Here is a 12692-nt window from a genome sequence, read left to right as displayed (position 1 = left end):
AAGTTATGCAAGTTATGTAACTACTGAAATCTAGATACGGAAAAGAGTATGCATTTGCATAGAATAAATAAATTTTTTGCATAGAATAAATAAATAAAATAAATTTTCCAAGTTACATAACTACTGAAATGTAGATACAAAAAAATAGAATTAATTTACTGTGTCCATACCTATAAAATACGCGAGTTACCTAATTATTTAAATCTAGATACACAAGAAAACAATTAATGTAGTCTTACACAAGTTACGTGACTACCGAAATATAAGCAAGAGATATTTTAAGCATAACTTTTATTTTTTTCAAAAAAAAAATGCATTTACGTAGTCCATAACGAGTTACGCAAGTAACTATTAAAATAAAGATACGCAATAGAGAATGCATTTACGTAGTCTGTAACTATAACTTACACGAGTTACATAACTATTGAAAGGTAGATATGCAAATAAGAATGCATTTATGTAATCTGTTACTGAAAGTTACGCAAGTTACGTAACTATTGAAATCTAGATATACGCAAAAGATATATTTAAGACATTTTCAGATATTTTGGTTGAAAAAAAAACTGTAACTATAAGTTACATAACTATTGAAAGGTAGATCTGCAAAAAAAAAGAGAATGCACTGGCGTAGTCCGTAATTGTAAGTTACGCAAATTACGTAACTATTCAAATCTAGATACACAAAAAGTGATTGAATTTACTTAGTTTTACTATTACGCAAGTTACGTAACTACTGAAATATAGATACGTAAAAGAGAACTAGGTACTTCTATAATATTTGTTTTCATTTTTGACAAATTAATAGGGAATTAATAAAATTGTTATTTCATGATAAAATAAAAAGGTACTCGTATTTATAAAATGACATAAGTACCAAAGAGACTGTGTTTACCGGCTGTGCTGTTTTCAGGACTGGGCTGGAACCTTAGGGAGCGTAGGACCCTGGGGCCTCTGGAGGCAGCGGGGTGGACTGAGAGACGGACAGGGGGCAGCAGCAGTCCCATGACCCCCGTCACCAGCGCTCGGGTCGGGTCGCCAAGCCACGGCTCACGCACACGCTCCGCATCACCCTCGGACACCTGTCACACACACAAGGACAGAGGTCAGGGGTCAAACACGGCGAGGTTAAGAGGTCAGGGACGCATGGATACAGTAGCGTTCGTGAGGGAGAACTGAAGTCGTTTGACGGAAAGTCTGGAAGGTCTTCCGGGAGCAGAAGCACTGCAGCGCTTTTGAAAAAGTGTCAGGGTGGTGACATGAATATGGAGAACAGACTGTGCCGCAGAGAGACAGGAACATTAAAATACACAGAGAGGAAGTCATGTTTAACGCTGAACCTTTGACGCATTTTAAGCATTTCTGTGAGCTATAATGAATACAAAGCCGATAATACGACTCCACCCTCAATTTATAAAATATTTTGTGTTGATTAGAACACAATAATAGTTGCTTTGACAGAATTGACTCAGTTCAGTACGACAAGGTTTAGCTTATGCATATTAATTAGGTCTAGCTGATGTTGCATCTTTAAACTTCCTACTGAGTACAATAACTTTAATTACTTAGCTAATTTGCTAAGTCAAGAACTCTCCATCTTCAGAAATTTGTGGTTGTTCTCATTCAACAAGAGTTGCTTCTATTACAAATAATTAATAGTATCAACTCATTTGACAGAACTACAAATCTTAAAAAGAATTGTAATTGTTGGGTATTTCCCATTTTAATTTTTTTTTAAGTTTCCACTTTTTAATTTAATTTTTTTTTTTTTTTTTTTTTTTAAGTGTTTTTAGTGCTTCAATTAATTTCAGTTACTTGCCAAAGCAATATTTCTAATTTAATTTAAGCTTTTAATCTAATATTAATATTTTATTTAATTTCATCTTAATACAGATGACCAAATTACAAATCCTGCTAATTTAGTTGTTAAATTTATTAGAAATGATGATTAATTTTAGTTTAATTGGTAATATTTTTATGTGCCTTTGCTATTTGTTTGATATTAATTTTATTTTATTTTCTATTTTGGTTTAATTTGACTTTTTATTTTTATAGTTTTTTTTTTTTTTAATTTCTAGTTAGAAATTTTAGTGCTTTAATTTCAGTTAGTTGGCGACATTTCTAATTATTTAAGTTTTATTCTTTTATTTTAGCTTTATTTTAATGTTTTCAGTAATGTTTTCAAATAAATACATAAAACCAAATTACCAATCCTACCGATTTAGTTAATTTATTAAAAATAATTAATATTTTCATTTTATTTTAACTGTAGTTAATTTTTTTGTAATTTTATGCGCCTTTGCTATTTTGCTAATTTTTCTATTTAGGTTTAATTTTATTTTATCACCATCACTTTTTTTAATTTCCAGTTAATTCATTTCAGTTAGTTGGCAACATTTCTATTTTTCATTTAAGTTTTTCATATAATAGTATATTCATATATAGTTTTCAACAGTTTCTTGTAATGATAACAAATCAATACAGCAGCAAATTACCAATCCTACTGATTCAATTCATTAAAAGTACTTGAAAATAATGTTGTTTCATAACCTTCCTATCATGCTAAAGTAATGCTGTCATAACAGTAGGATTCATCCATTCAAGCTTGTGTCCGAATGAACTGAACATATGGGCCAGTCTTCACCTGGGTATCAATGACCCAACAACCCCCCCCCTCCACTCCCCTCCCCTCTCCTGCCAGCGCCAATCAAGAAACCCTTGCCAAATCAAGACCCACCCTGTATCTCGAGGTCAAACGGGCCTAACCCAACTCGGCAATCCTGCAAAGTACGCCAACTGGGTCCGAATACACCATCCAATCCGAGTCCGGCTAGAGATTTGTGTTACTAAAACCACCAGAGGAGACGCATAGTGACACACACACTGATCAAAATTCAAGGGATTAGCATCGCTCGCAATGTGACAGTAACGCAGGTGGCGGCAATGACAAGAACAGGTGGGTACGACCACACACGCGCATACAAACACACAAGCTGTCATCCAAACAGCCAGACGGTCCATCAGAATGATCCGAGACCGTGCCATGACTTTTCCATGAGTGTTTGTGCACAGGTCACTGGCGTTATTCCACGTCACTGCAGGAAGCATGCGTCTCTTCATCTCTTTGGGCTCAAGAGCCGTTCCAGGTCGCGGGGACAATGGGTGGCACAATTGCGCACCAAGTGACACTCTCAAGGACAATTATGACTTATGAGAGCGCTTTTCCACCCACACATGGATCGAAACGCCTACAGTTGGGCAGGAATTACGCAAGCGCTGTTCATAAATATCCGAGCATCTCTCTTGCTGCGGGCTAATCTCAATGCTGCCGTATCTTTTTCTCCGTTGATGTCGAGGTGAAGTGAAAATCTGAATCTGCATTTCAAAATACGCCCTCCACCGCAACTACCCTCCCCTCCTGCTCGCACAACAGTTTTCACTCCATATTCAATAAGTTCTTCCGAGCATCACTAGAGAGAAAAGACTCCCCGTGGACCTCGACGGCTGTATATTTTCACAAACTTGACAGTACAGATGTCCGAGTTTGACGCTTGAGGATATAAAAAAACAAAACAAAAAAAACCAAGAAAACCAACCACTGCAGAAAGCCACAAATACCCTGGCTGGGTCTCGAAAACTGCACTGCATTTGAGCATTTCTATTCGAATAAATGTCCAAATAATGTATAACACCCAAAAATGATGCCTTGGTAGGCAGTACGCTTGTTATGATGTCCAAAAAACACGAAGTATGTTGACTAAAAGCGATTTCTAGGTAGATAAAGATTTTCAAAAATGCACATGAAGGCAGCTTACTACGTATGAAATTCAAAAACAATCAAGATATTCCTATAATAAAGTAAAATACTCAGTACTGAGGACTAGATAGAGACCTTACATAATTTCTAAGCCATGATGCCCAAACATCTTGTCGTGTAAGGCTGCTCACTAGGTTGACAACGCTGTCTATAAAGACAGCTAACTAGCTTTCGGGGTCTAACACCCCCAAATGATACCTAGTATTTGTAAGAAGCCCAAATTTGCTGTCTAGATAGGTTGCACACAAAGTACGATGCTGTTTAGGGAGACTTTGAGCAAAGCCATCTAGGTAGGCAGCTCACTAGATTATGTACAACACTCACTAGGTTTGATGCCAAAACACGCGGTGTAGGTAGGAAGCTCATTTGGAACAATGACCAAAAATGTTGTCTAGGAAGGTAGCGCACTAAATATGATGCATGCAATTGTTGCCTAGGCAAATAGTTAATATGATTTTGCTGCATGAAAATGCAGTCTAGGTAGGCGGCTCAATAGATATAATGCCCTAAAATGCATCTAGGAAATCAGTTAGCTTCATGTAATGACCAAAAACGCTGTCTGGGTAGGCGTATAACAAGTTTTTACATTTAGATGTATGCATTAAGCAGATGAAAATTATGCCCAAAACTGCTGCTTAGGTAGCTCAAACAGTATAATGTCCTAACTGCATCTAGAAAGGCAGTTCACAAGGTATTATGCCCAAAAATGCTGTCTAGGAAGGTAACACACTAAGTATAATGGATGATTGCTGTCTGGGCAAACAGTTAATAAGCTTTTGATGTCTGAAATGCAGTCTAGGTAGGCGGCTCAATAGGTATAATGCCCTAAAATGCATCTAAGAAACCAGCTCACTAGATTTGATGGCCGTGAATGCTGTCTCGGTGGGCGTATAACAAGCTTTAACATTTACATTTATACATTAAGCAGGCGAAAATGATGCCCAAAACTGCTACTTAGGCAGCTCAAACGGTATAATGCCCAGAAATGCTGTCTAGGAAGGAAGCGCACTAATTACGATGCACACAAATGCTGTCTAGGCAAACATTTAACATGTTTTGATGCCCAAAAATGCAGTCTAGATAGGCAGCTCGGTAGGCACGAGCTGAAACAAAAAAAATGCTGTCTAAGTAGAAGGCTCACTAGGTGCAATGCCCAAAAATGCTGTCAAGGTAGTTTACTGGGTTTTGAGATGCAGAAATCAGTAATTCTGGGATGGACATACAGACATAATGAAAACATCAGCCCACAAACAAATATCGCTTTTGTTTTATTGTTTTCCTTTTTTTCCCCCCCCCATTTTGTTATATCGCAAACAAACCACTAAAACAAACAAGAGACAAAAAAAACAGACAATACATGCAAAGTAAAAGAAAAAAAGACAAACATAGCCACAACTTTTTGACCTTTTCACAAAAATGTATGCAACATTCATCATCCTGCTCTAAGCGTGTTGTCCAAGACAATAAAGCCCATCCGTAATTTCCCATTATCAATTATTAATAACCATATTTCAGGAAGCAACGAGCACTTACCCTCCTGACAAAAGAAGCGCATCACCGCGCCAGGCTCCAGGCTACACGTATTTCACTTCACCCCTGTTTTAGACTAATATGCAAATGGCCCATATTTCTGGATAAAAGCGTCGCTAATGGTTTTCCCTCCTTTTTTCCCCCTCCCATCACAATCCGTGTTCTCAGTGTGTGGCCGCTGTCACAGTCGAGCTATTCTTCTCCTCTCCTCATCAGTTCATTTACACGATTCGCCACATTAACGATATTAGCCGGGCTGCCTTCGGCTGTAATTTACACTGACACAAACACCCAGCTTTCCACTGATAGCCGCCTCAGGCGCTTTTTTAAATTATAAAATAGAGCAATTATGAGAATGTCATTACAAAGTGCGCACACACACACACACACAGACAGGCATGGAGTGTAATTTGCTGACACGCAAATTTATTCGCAATGAATTTAACATTTGCATTTAATAAATTAACAGTAAAACAAATTTAGATTATTTTTTATCAAGTACGCGTTCACGTATAATTTGGAATGTATTTGTAAAGACAAATTGTTTCATTGTTAAAAAAAAAAAAGGTGCAAAATTTACATTTACGAATGTACAACTAAAGTTTTTTTGTTCACCTTCGCTGCAATTTAAACAAGCAAGAAAAAAGGTCAGCATACAAATCAACACGTCCAAGACTTCACGCACACACACCTGCCTGGCGTTCATGATCCGCTGCTCGGCTCACATCAATAGTTTCCATAGCAGCCCGAGTGCCATCAAACGGAGCGCGCTCAGTGCAGCTCTGCTCTCCTCCGTCTGAGCGCGGAGCGTTCGCGTACCTGCCCAAAGCCATCGCTGCCGCAATCCTTCCTGATTCTCCTCTCTCTCTCTCACGCACACACACTCTCCGCCAAATCAACAGCTGGCCTTTGTGATGTCATCCCTCCCCTGGCCAATCAGAGCGCCCCGAGGGCTGGGTGCAGTATGTCAGCGCTAAGCAGGGCTCCACCCTCGAGAGCCAATCAGATGGCCCCTGTGGACCGGAGAGAGAGGCAGACGGCAAAGACACACACACACACACACACACACACGCACACACACACACGACCAACTGTGGCGAAGTGCCACTGTGGGACAGTCTGTCAGGGTAGGAGCACGCCAGCACTGCAAATCCACCTTATTCGGTTGTACATAAGCTACCCGTCGGACCCAGTGCCGCAGTCGCACACACGCCCTGCTTAAAGTGACGTCCCTTTGTGCCTCAAAAAAATCTCCAGATTTCTGTGCACATTTTCGCAAACAAAAAATGCCTTAAGTTAATTGGAGGGAGGTTATGTAGACGCCCAGGTTTAGCGAGCAAACGTCTTTGCCGTTGCTGACCGATGCAGGCAGGTGAGGTCATCGGGAAAAGTGGGTCACGGAAAATGGTTTGCGCATTACTGACGAAATGTAGCCAAAACACAAATGACGGACAGAAAAGTGGCTTTGAATATGAACAAAACCACAGCAAACCAAACATGCTTTTGGACATAGGCAGCTCATACGACAGGGAGCTCACAAGGTTTGATGCTCAAAAATGCTGTCTAGAAAAGGAACTAAGCAGGTAAAATGTAAAATTTATGTAGGTGGCTCACTAGGATGCTGTCTAGATAGAGTGCCAAGTAAGTAAAATGCCAAGAAACGCTGTTTATTGTTAACGCCCAAATTTTTGTCTATTTAAGCAGCTTGCCAAGTATAACACCAAAAATGCTGTCTAGATAGGGAGCTAAGCAAGTAAAATGCCAAGAACCACCATTTATGTAGGTGGCTCGCTAACTTTGATGCCCAAAAATGCTGTCTAGATAGGGAACTAACTAGACAAAATGGCCAGAAACACTCTAGGCAGATGGCTCACTAGGTTTTAGGTCCAAAAATGCTGTCTAGTTAAGGAGCTCACTAGGTTTGATGCTCCAAAATGCTGTCTAAATAGGGTGGTAAGTAGGTGAAATACTGAAAAATGCTGTCTAGAAAAGGATTTAAGTAAGTAAAATGCCAAGAAACACTTTATGTAGGTGGCTCAGTAGATTTGATGTTCAAAAAACGCTGTGGCCAAGTAAGTAAAATGCCAAGAAAAACAGTTTATTGTATAATGCCCAAATTTCAGTCTACTTAATCAGCTCACTAAGTATAAGACCAAAAATGCTATCGAGATAGGGAGCTAATTAGGTTTGATGCCCAAAAAAGCTCTCTAGAAAGAGAGCTAAATAAGTAAAATGCTAAGAAACAACATTTATGTAGGTGGCTCCCTAAGTTTGATGACCAGAAATTCTGCCTAGATAGGCAGCCTACAAGGTATGATGTTTTTAAAAAAAATGCAGTATATGTAAGCAATTCACAAGATTTGATTCCAAAAACAGCTGCCTAGGTAGTCAGCTTTCCTGTGTGATGCTCCAAAATGCTGTCTAGGTAGGAAGCCCAATATGTTCGATTTCCAAAATGTCATCAAGGTAGGTAGGTACGATGCTCAAAACCGTAGTCTAACTAGACAATTCAAAGCAAACACGCTTCCAGACTAAACAATATATCCAGACAAAACTACAAATTAACAAACAATCGTCATCTTGACGTGATTGTGACTGACTGCGCCGACAACTACCGCCATTTTCGCTGTAGAGAAAGGAAAAAAGTCGAAACTGACAGTTGCACAAAGCCAGTCAAGTTAAAGTAAAACTCCCCATTCACCAAGCAGCTCCTTTCAGTGAAAGAGAAAATCTGCAAAAATTCCAGCTAAACGGCGCATTACATGCGTCTCATTTGCATAACAAAAGACCGGAGGGGGGGTGAGGACTGGCACTGCTGGCTAATTGTAGCCCAAGATGCCGTTCGCCTGCGGAGGAAACGTGACAGCCGCGTTTATTCTGCTTTCCCCCGACGGTGTCCGCAAGCATGGTGGGAATAGCCTCGGGATAAGGGGCGAAATTTCCAGACGCCTTCTAATAAGCATGTTGGGGGTGGGGGGTGGATAATGTTGCGCTTCAGGACTAGCTTGACCAAGAAACGTTACCTATGCAAAACAGCAAGAATAAATGAAAAAGATATGGATTACTAAAGCAGCAGAGGCAGCAGGAGGTAGCACAGTAGTAATTTGTATCGGATATTATCTCATTAGGGAGAAACGTCCAGCTCCACGCTGATTACCAAAAGAGAGAACAGGTCAATAACTCTGTAGCGCCCCAAAATACCACAGCGCCATAATTCACCACACCGGTCATTATTCTCGTTAATACATAGGGAAGAGAGAAGGTCTGCTGTCCGCCGGCTTTTCCAGCCATGTAAGAACAGAATGAGAAAATGTGTTGACATTTAAAGGTGACCGGTCACAATGGTCATTTCTCTGGTCCAGGTGACACCTCTGGGCAGCTCCGAGACCTGGACGCATACAAGAAAAATGAGGCGATGAGGGTTTTGTGGAAATCTGGATGCGAGAAGCTCTCAGGGCGATAACAAATCTTGCTGTAAAAACATAAAGTGGTCCTGCTCTAGATTCACAGTACTTATTGGGTGAACAAGGTGCACAGGGCAAACGGGTACAATCCTAGATGACAGCATATCTTGGCAGAAGCATAACAAGGTGATCTTGACCCCTTATTTGAACACCAATTGAACTGTACACTTACTAGCACGGACGTTTAGCTGTGAATTCTCACTTTTTGGGTGAACAGGGCGCACAAGGTGAAAAGGTAACATTCAAAATGATAATTAATATTTTGCCAAAAAGTGTTTATGTCCTTTATATCACTATACTTTCATTAACACACAAATCTGGCTTTAAATTCACACTACGTTTCGGGTGAACAGGGTGAAAATGTAATAGTCGATAACTTATTTTGGTAAAAACGTATCAATTCAACACCAATTAAACTGCATACAACTGTTCACTGCTCCACATAAACATTTGGCAGAATGATTCAATGTACTTTTTGGGTGAACAGTGTGCACAGGGCAAATGGATACAGTTCTATTTATTATAATATCTATATATTTCACCAAAAACATAAGGTGATTTTGACTGTATATCACTATGCATTTAATAGCACAAAAGCCTGGTTCTAAATTTTCACTACTTTTTGGGTGAACAAGGCACACAGGGTGAAAAGGTAACATTCAAAACGATAGCTAATACTCTGCTAAAACTTATCAAGGTGATTATGTCCTCGTTTGGACACCAAGTGAACTACATATCACTGCATACCTCCTAAACACAAAAGCCCGTTTCTAAATTTACAGAATTTTAATGGATGAACAGGGCACACATGGTGAAAAGGTAACATTCAAGACTAGAAGCAATTTTTGGTCAAAAGCATAAGGTGATTTATCCCTCATTTATTATTATTTTAACTGCTCAAGTACTGGACATAAAAGAAGTGCTCGAGCACCCGAGGTAGGCTATTTTTAATTTCTGGTCTGTGTATGCATGTGTCAGATGGACATCTTTGGCTGTTGCATTGTGTTTCACAGATTTTAGAGACGCGCAGTAAAAGCGTCAAGTTTTTAAAAAGGTGAAAAGTAAAAAAAAAGCCTCTCAATACCTAAAGCCCCTCATTACCTAGCTTAAACACAAAAACATGCCCAGTCAGTGTAAATGCCCCTTAATCCTCTCCAAAAAAGCAAGAGACCATATGCATATGAATAGTTCTTGTCCGAACTCTAACAATCTCTACATATTAGGTAATGTAACCAATCACAATATTAAACCAATTAAGGATCCTGCTTTACATTCATGACACTTATTGGATGAGCAGAGCGCAAAAGGTGAACAGGCAACAATCAAGACAATAGCAAATATTTTCTCAAAAGCATAACCAGATGCCTCTGACCTAGTTTGGACACCAGTTCAGCTGCATATCACAGTACTGGTTGTACTTCTTAACATAGAAGGTCATGTTCTAGATTCACTGTGCATATTGGGTGAACAGGGCACATATGGCGAACAGGTAACATTCACAATGACATGCAAAAATGTAAAAAAAAAAAAAAAAAGGGATTTTGATCTCCTTCGGACACCATTTCAACTGCATTTCAGTGTACTAGTTTAATTTCATAAACGTAAATGGCGATTATTGGTTGAACAGAGAGCAATTACCTACTAGGGAAAAAGTCATTAAGTAAAAGTCATATCATTGTCTATAACGAATGCGGTGCTGCAGAATGAAGTGATGCTCAGGTGAAAGGGGGATGGGGGCGTGCAGGTGAGAATCCTCCTGTGGTGATGCAGATGAGCTTGTACGAACAGGAGCTCGTGGATCATTCCTTACCGCAGCGCCTCTCACGCACGAACATTAATATTCGGCGTGACAGAAACAGGCCGGCGGCACAGGAAACCAGGACGCCTAACAATACACTGCATGAGTGTTTAAAAATATATATAAATAAAATAACAACAGCTGAACAATCGCAAGGTCAAAAAGAACCCCAGTGCGAGACTATGCATCATGTCAGCGCTTTACAAGAAAAATTAAGTTCACGTACCAGAAACAGGTCACAAAAAATATAGTGTTGGGCTGCTGGAAATCTGAATAATTAAAGATATGGACTGCAAATACAAAATCTTGCAGATTATAATATCAGAGATATCACTGACGTGACCTTGAGTTGGACACAAAGTGGACCAACTGTCACTGTAATTGATCTAAATCTGGAATGATAAAAAGCATTTGGTGACTAAACTTCATAATTTCATGCCAACATAAGAAAGCAGCCCAAAACCAAACACATTTTACTAAAAATATTTCAAATTATTCATGTAGCAAATGCTTAAAGTGGTCATATGACGATGCTAAACATAACATTATTTTGTGTATTTGGTGTAATGCAATGTTCATGTGGTTTAAGGTTAAAAAAAAACATTATTTTCCACATACCATACGTGTTGCTCCTCTCTGCCCTGCCTTTCTGAGACGCAACGATTTTTACAAAGCTCATCGTTCTGAAAAGCGCGGTGTGTTCTGATTGGCCAGCTATCCAGTGTGTTGTGATTGGCTGAATACCTCAAGCGTGTGACCGAAATGTTACGCCCCTTACCATATTTGGAAACATACACCATCTCCATGACATGGCGGCAACAATACTACAGCGAGAATAAAAGTTACACCACCTTTCTGTACGTAAACATTTGGGCAGAGTTATGCAAATCTTCCCACACAGTGACGTAGATATGTGAGGGAGTGTTTTATTGAGGCATTTTAGGACGGCGTGGTCGAGTCTTAACTTTTATAAAGAATATCTTTTTGGGTTTCAGACTTTAGTCTGTGCAACTTTATGGATTTTACATATGCACTAACAGCTTGTAACTCTCCAAAGACAAAGGAAAACTTGAAATCGCATCATATCTAAAAAAAAACTAAAAAAAAAACACTCACTAGGTTTGATGTGCAATAAATGCAGTTTAGGAAAGGAGCTCATTTTTTTTCAGGTTTGTATGGCACCAAAAAAATGCTGTCTAGATAGGCAAAACATCTAGTGAGCTGCCTAAAACTGCAGCCAAGGTAGCAATCTCACTAAGTACGACACCAAAAAAAAAAAAAAAAAATGCAATTTAGGAAATGTGGACAAAAGCAGACTAAAATCAGATACATACATATATTACTATGAAAATATTCACAATTAATTATTCAGTAATGTAGAAATAAAGAAAAAAAAGGCAAAACTTTACAATATTAGATGTGATGTTGGCACACAACAATCTAGAAATTTCCAGCCAATAGAGATAATTTTATTAGCATATCTTTATTTTATTCATATATATTTTAAATCTATACTGTTTAGTTTACTTTTTTGAAAATGTGTTCAAAAATTGAAGCGTCAATGTTGAAATTAGGAATCATTTAAAATACCATTGTATCAGACTATTCCTCCAGTTTATAGTATAGTATTGCGTACTGTACGCATTTTTTTTTTATGATTGAATACCAGGATCATCTGATAAATTTGCGCAAAAACCTGGAAGTATACAACAAAACATACTAAAACTGATACTGTATCCCATAAAGCAACCTGATTGACTTTCCCACCATGACAAGAGAACTATAAAAATATATATATTTTTTTTAATTTTTCGAGTGATAATAATGTTGCATGTTTACAATGAGTGCAGTGTTTGTGTAAAATGCTACAATGTAAAAAAAAAAAAAAACTAAGTTGTAAATAAAGCAAAGATTATTGGAGTAGGTTTTTACAAAAATTACTATTTCAGTCTTTTACTCAAAATCTCAAACCCAAAGCCATTATAATGTAAAAAAAAAAAAGTTTGAAATTTTAACATATGGAGGACAAAAAAAAAAAAACATAATATGGAGCAAAAAAATATTAATAACTGCTAAGTTTGAAATC

The 12692-nt window shown here is 38.4% G+C and overlaps 1 protein-coding gene across 10 annotated transcripts in view; it reads right to left on the bottom strand.

The window, feature by feature from the left end:
- Positions 1 to 12692, bottom strand: part of LOC131529757 (R3H domain-containing protein 1) — a 43710-nt gene that overhangs the window by 30192 nt on the left and 826 nt on the right. For 2 of the 10 annotated variants that reach the window (XM_058759631.1, XM_058759632.1), the window contains exons 1-2: positions 6036 to 6213; positions 893 to 1079 (exon numbers count right to left, since the gene is read on the bottom strand). The gene's annotated coding sequence lies outside the window, so the exon portion shown is untranslated. Of the gene's footprint in view, positions 1 to 874; positions 1080 to 6035; positions 6361 to 12692 lie in introns of those variants that run through there. The other 8 variants (XM_058759638.1, XM_058759634.1, XM_058759630.1 and 5 more) reach the window with 8 other exon arrangements.

Source organism: Onychostoma macrolepis, chromosome 22 (assembly GCF_012432095.1).
Source record: "Onychostoma macrolepis isolate SWU-2019 chromosome 22, ASM1243209v1, whole genome shotgun sequence".
Lineage (NCBI taxonomy): Eukaryota > Metazoa > Chordata > Actinopteri > Cypriniformes > Cyprinidae > Onychostoma > Onychostoma macrolepis.
The sequence above is the reverse complement of the archived record's forward strand: the minus strand, read 5'-3'. Positions and strand labels throughout refer to the sequence as shown.